Source organism: Sminthopsis crassicaudata, chromosome 5 (assembly GCF_048593235.1).
Source record: "Sminthopsis crassicaudata isolate SCR6 chromosome 5, ASM4859323v1, whole genome shotgun sequence".
NCBI classification, from domain to species: Eukaryota; Metazoa; Chordata; class Mammalia; order Dasyuromorphia; family Dasyuridae; genus Sminthopsis; species Sminthopsis crassicaudata.
The window spans coordinates 287,196,114-287,201,799 of record NC_133621.1 but is presented as its reverse complement, the minus strand read 5'-3'; positions in this window follow the sequence as shown (position 1 = coordinate 287,201,799).

Below are 5,686 nucleotides of genomic sequence, written 5' to 3'. Positions count from 1 at the left end.
TGCGCAGGCGCCTTCCTCCCCTCCCCTCCTCCCCCACCCCCCCACACACCCCCGCTCTTTCTGGTCCTCCGACTCTTGCCTCTCTATGGTTCGGTCTGGCTGAGAGCCCCGCGGAACGATCCGCTTCTCACAGCGCCGCTCTCGGCGCGGGGGAGTCTTTTTGAGCGTTCCCCCGTCACGTGGTGAGGAGGGACGATAGATGCTACACGCCTGCGCAGTGAGGTCTTATGAAGTCGGGCGTCCAAACAGGGAAAAAGGGGGAATGATAGGGTTTGTCTGTGTTCCTTTCTTTGTGGGATCCTAGGTCCGGAAGTAGAACGGATCTTGGAAGTGATCTAGTCCTGTCCAAAACGAGACCGAGGAAGGGCACTAGCACCATAGCTCCGGAGCTGGAAAAGTTCACTGAATAAATGAATGAATGAATGAATAAAGCGTTTATTAAAGCCCTCACTAAATACCAGGCACCGCGCTGAGTGCTGAGAGCACTGATGGCAGGAAAAAATGTGCAGCCCCTGGGTTTTTTACATTCAGTGAACAATTCCACCTATTTCCTAGCAATAACTCTGGGCGAGTCACTGAGCCTGAGCCTCAGTTTCCCCATCTTTGAAATGGGGAAATAGCGCTCACCCACCTAGGGGGTTGCGAAGGTCAAACGGGATGATATTTAGAAAGGGTTTTACCAATCTTACAACTAGCAGTATTATCATTGTTCTTCCTGAGTTCTGCTAGAGGATCGGTGACGCTGACCTCTGTCTCTGTCTCTGTCTCTGTCTCTGTCTCTGTCTCTGTCTCTCTCTTTGTCTCTCTGTCTCTCTCTCTGTCTCTCTGTTTCTCTCTCTGTCTTTGTCTCTCTGACTCTCTCTGTCTCTGTCTCTCTGTCTGTCTCTGTCTCTGTCTCTCTCTGTCTCTCTGTCTCTTCCTCTCTGTCTCTGTCTCTCTGTCTCTCTCTCTCTGCCTCTGCCTCTCTGTCTCTGCCTCTCTGTCTCTGCCTCTCTGTCTCTGTCTCTCTCTGTCTCTTTGTCTCTCTCTCTGCCTCTCTGTCTCTCTCTCTGTCTCTGTCTCTCTGTCTCTCCTCTCTCAGTCTCTCTCTCCCATCTCTTTTTTTCTGTCTCTGTCTCCAGCTTTCTTTCGGTGTGTATCTCTGGCTTTCTCAGTCTCTCTCTCTCCCTCCCTTCTCCCGCCTCCCCCCCACGCGCATTTTAATTCAAACCCACTGAGGCATCATTTTTTTAAACTCAAATTACCACATCCACATTGGTGAATATGCGCCTGCAGGGTAAAGTCATGCAATTATGGAACTTTAGAGCTGGCAGCAATCACAAAGATAAATTGGTTGAACCCCTGCATTTTACAGATGAGTGAGCCCAGAGCCAGGAAAGTGACATGATTCACTCGGGCTCTCCGAGCTAATTAGTGGTACAGTGCCTTGGATATCGTGGAAGTGCTTTGCTAGAGGGAAAATGATCTACTGGATAAATGTCCTGGAAAGTAGAGGAAATGCCTTTTGCTGAAAAAAAAAAAAAAAAAAAAAAAAAAGGCTGGGATATGATATTGATTGCTTTTGCTAAACTTTGGTTTGGTTTGGTTTTTTCTTTTTTTTTTTTTTTATTTTTTTCTTACAAGGTTAGACTTAATGGGAAGGAGAATATTCAGAAAGAAAAACAAAAATTTAAAAATTAATATATAATATATAATTTTATTCTAGAAATAAATAACTTTAAGGAAATTATTTTCAAATCCCCATCCCCCCCAAAAAACTGAATGAGACTTCCTTCTTTGAATATGGAACATATCATGGAAGATAAGGGGTCTCATCTTCCCATCTTTTGATGGGAAAAGAGGGGATGGATATATTGGAAAATAAAGGTAATATACAAATAGAGGATAACCAATTTTTAAAAATCTAATTCTTCCGGTCTTTCAAGCCCAACTCAGATGCCATAATTTTAAGAAGCTTTCCCCATTACCCCCCGGTTAGATAACACATACCCCCAGATATTTTCTCTACCCCCATGCTGCAATGTGAGCTCCTGAATTAATGAAATAGCTAAAATATGTAAGAAGTTTTAAGGTTTGTAAAACACTTTTCAAGTTTTCTCATTGATTCTCACATTAACTCTGGGAAATAGGTGCTAATGTTATATTCTCATTTTTCAGATAAAAAAAAAAAATTAGGCTGATGAGTCTAAGTGATTTGCCCAAAGTCACTTGAGACAGGATAGAACACAGATCTTTCAGACTCTAAGCCTTGAACTCTATTCCATGCCACCCAACTGCCAATTAATGGGGAAAAACAACTAGAATTTGTTAAGCACCTACTATGTGGCAGGCTGGGCAGTTAGGTGGCACAATGTGTAGAGTGCCAGACTGGGAGTCACTCCCTTCACATTCAGCCTCAGGCACTCCCTAACTTTGTGATCCTGAGCAAATTACAATTCTGTTTGCCTCAGTTTTCTCATCTGTAGAATGAGCTGGAAGGACAAACCACTCCGGTATCTTTGCCAAAACCAAAACACAAACAAACAAATGAGGTCATAAAAATCAATAAAAATGTGTCAGGCACTCTGCTAAATATTGTAATAGGAAGGCAAAAAGAAGATCCTGTTCCCACAAAGCTCACAGTCTAATGCAAACAACTATATATAATTTAAGATAAAGACAAGATGAATTGGGTGTAGAAGGAAAACCCTAAAGTTAAAGAGTTCTAACAGAAATCGGGACTCTAGTCGAGACTTAAAGCAAATCTGGGAAGTTGGAAGGCAGAGCTCAAGTAGGAGAGTGTCCCAGGCATGGGGGACAGCCAGTGAGCATACCAAGAGTCAGGAGATGGGGCATCTTGTGAGCACAGCAGCAAGGAGGCCAGTCACTGGATCAAAGAATATATGGTGGGAATAAGGTATAAGAAGACTGAAAAACTAGGAAAGGCCTAGTTTATGAAGGCTTTAAAAGCCATGCAGTAGATTTTTATATTTGATCCTGGACGTAATAGGAAGCCACTGAAATTTATTGAGTGGGAGTACAAGTATGACTTGGATTTTGACAGCCAAGTGGAAGATGAAATGGAACAAGGAGAGATTTCAGCAGAAAGAACCAGCCATCAGTCTATTAGAATAGTCTATTTATGAGCTAATGAGGGCTTGTCAGAGAAGAGAACATGAGAGATGTTGCAAAGATAGAAAAACAGGACTTGCCAGTATCAGTCTAGAGGGTGGGGGTGGGGGGTAAGGGATGAGAGAATGAAAGGATTAGAGAATGACACCTAAGATTTGAGCCTGAGTGACTGGAAAGACTGTGGTCCCCTTGAAAGTGATAGAGATGTTAGGAAGAGAGGTGGGCTCAGGGGAAAGATAATGACTTCCACTTTGGACATGTAGAGTTTAAGGAATATCAAATTCAACATGCTTAAATGGGCACTTGGAGATATAAAGCTGAAGGTTGGGAGAGAGGTGAAATCAAATAAGTGGCTCTAAGAATCATTCACAGAAAGATAATAATTGGAATCTTAAAAACTGATGAAGTCACCAAATGAGATAGTACAAAAAAGGCTTAGAACCTGAGGGGGCATTCTCATGGTTGACAGGCAGAATCTAGTCGAAAACCTAACAGAACAGACTGAGAAGTGATCAGACAAGTAGCAAGAAAATCATGAGCAGTGTTTGGAAAACCTAGACAGAAGAGAGTATCAAAGAGAAAAGACTGATCACCAGTGTCAAAGGCTGCAGAGGGGTCAAGAAGGAGGAGCATTGAGAAAAGGCCATTAGATTTGGCCATTAAGACTGGAGAGAGTAACTGGAGGTAACTGGAGAGAGCAGATTTAGTTGAATGATAAGGTCAGAAGCCATACTGCAAAGAGCTAAGCAGAGACTGGGAAAAAAGGAAATTGTGGCACCTATTGTAGACTGCTTTCTCAAGGAGTTTAGCAACTAAAGGCAGAAGAAAATAATACCCAGGAGGGACGGATGAATAATTCCTGTCCCAAAGCCACTCTCCTGACCTGAGTGAAGGCAGAGGCAGAATTGACAAGAGATCAGATAGTCCCAGCCTCCTACAATCCATTTGGGAACTCCTCAAAGAAAGGGATTAATCAAGCTTTGAGTCGTCACTTCAGGCACTACTGGTTTCCACTTTGGAAGAAGATGAAATGGCAACAAGAATGTACAAAAATCAATTCTGATGGACCTAGTTCTTTCCCACAATGAGAGACCAGTTCCAATAATCTTGTGATGAAGAAAGCCATATACTCCCAGAGAGAGGACTGTGGGAACTGAGTGTGGATCACAACACAGCATTTTCACTTTTTGGTGTTGTTTGCTTGCATTTTGTTTTCTTTCTCATTTTTTTCCCTTTTTGACCTGATTTTTCTTGTACAGCATGAAACTGTATAAATATGTATACATATATTGGATTTAACATATTTTTTAAACATGTTTGACATATATTGGATTACTTGCCATCTAGGAAATGGGATGGGGGGGAGGAAGGAAAAACTCAGAACACAAGGTTTCACAAGGGTCAATGTTGAAAAATTATCCATAGACATATCTTGAAAACAAAAAAGCTTTAATAAAAAAATTTAAAAATAGATACCAAAGGCAAAAAAGAGGGGAAGATGAAAGAGGAGAACTATATTTCAGATATTTAGATCCCATTTCATTTTACTTGACACTTTTTTTCTTTTTCTTTTTAATTTAGGGAATAAAAGAAGCATTTCTATAACATAGTATAATTAAAAACAAAAGCAATAATAATAAAAATATAAGCTTTCCATAACATAGTATATATATATATATATACATATATATATTTTTTTTAATGTTATTTTATTTTATTATTTATTTATTTATTTTTGCTGAAACAATTGGGGTAAAGTGACTTGTTCAAGGTCACAGAGTTAGGAAGTATTAAGTGTCTGAGGCTGGATTTGAACTCAGGTTCTTCTGACTTCAGGGCCAATGTTCTATCCACTGTGCCATCTAGCTGACCCCATAGTATAATTTTTTAAAAAGACAAATGCTGCCTCAGCAAAGCCCAGATCTGCTTGGTCTTTCTTACCTATAAAGACCCCTAATTAAATGCATCTTAGCATCTTCAAAAGAGTCCTCTTTAACTTCCAATTACATTGTCCTCATCAGCTGAGTGAGCAGATATGGCATGGGACCATGGCTTCATCAAGGCTAGTCAGAGCAGACTAAAAATAATTTATTGAGTTGACAAGGTACTAGACTAGTGATAGGGAGTGCTTCCCTTGACAAAGTCACAATATCCTTGTGATGGAGAGATGTGGCCTAGATTATATGTGTGACTTTGCAAGTGGCTGAATGATCAGACCCAATGATTAATGAATTGATGCTAGAGTCCCTTCCACCTCTAAATCTATGCTGTTATAAAGCTAATCTAAAAGGAAATAATTACTGGTGTAATTAGCAATTCTGTAGTTAACTCAATACTTAATCAATACTAAAAACTGACAGAGAAGAACTTTGAAATTAGGGTACATGCTGAATTTTAATATTTCCTTGTTGTAAATGTCTGTATACATCCACTACAGGATGTTAAATGGAAAACCACAAGATTTCATTTGGAGTGATTTGAATATCTGCATCTAAGTTGCCATTAATTTTGTTCAGGGAAATTTTATTTTTAGCAAATTGAAAGAAAATAATGTGTGAGGGAGGAAGGGCCAAAA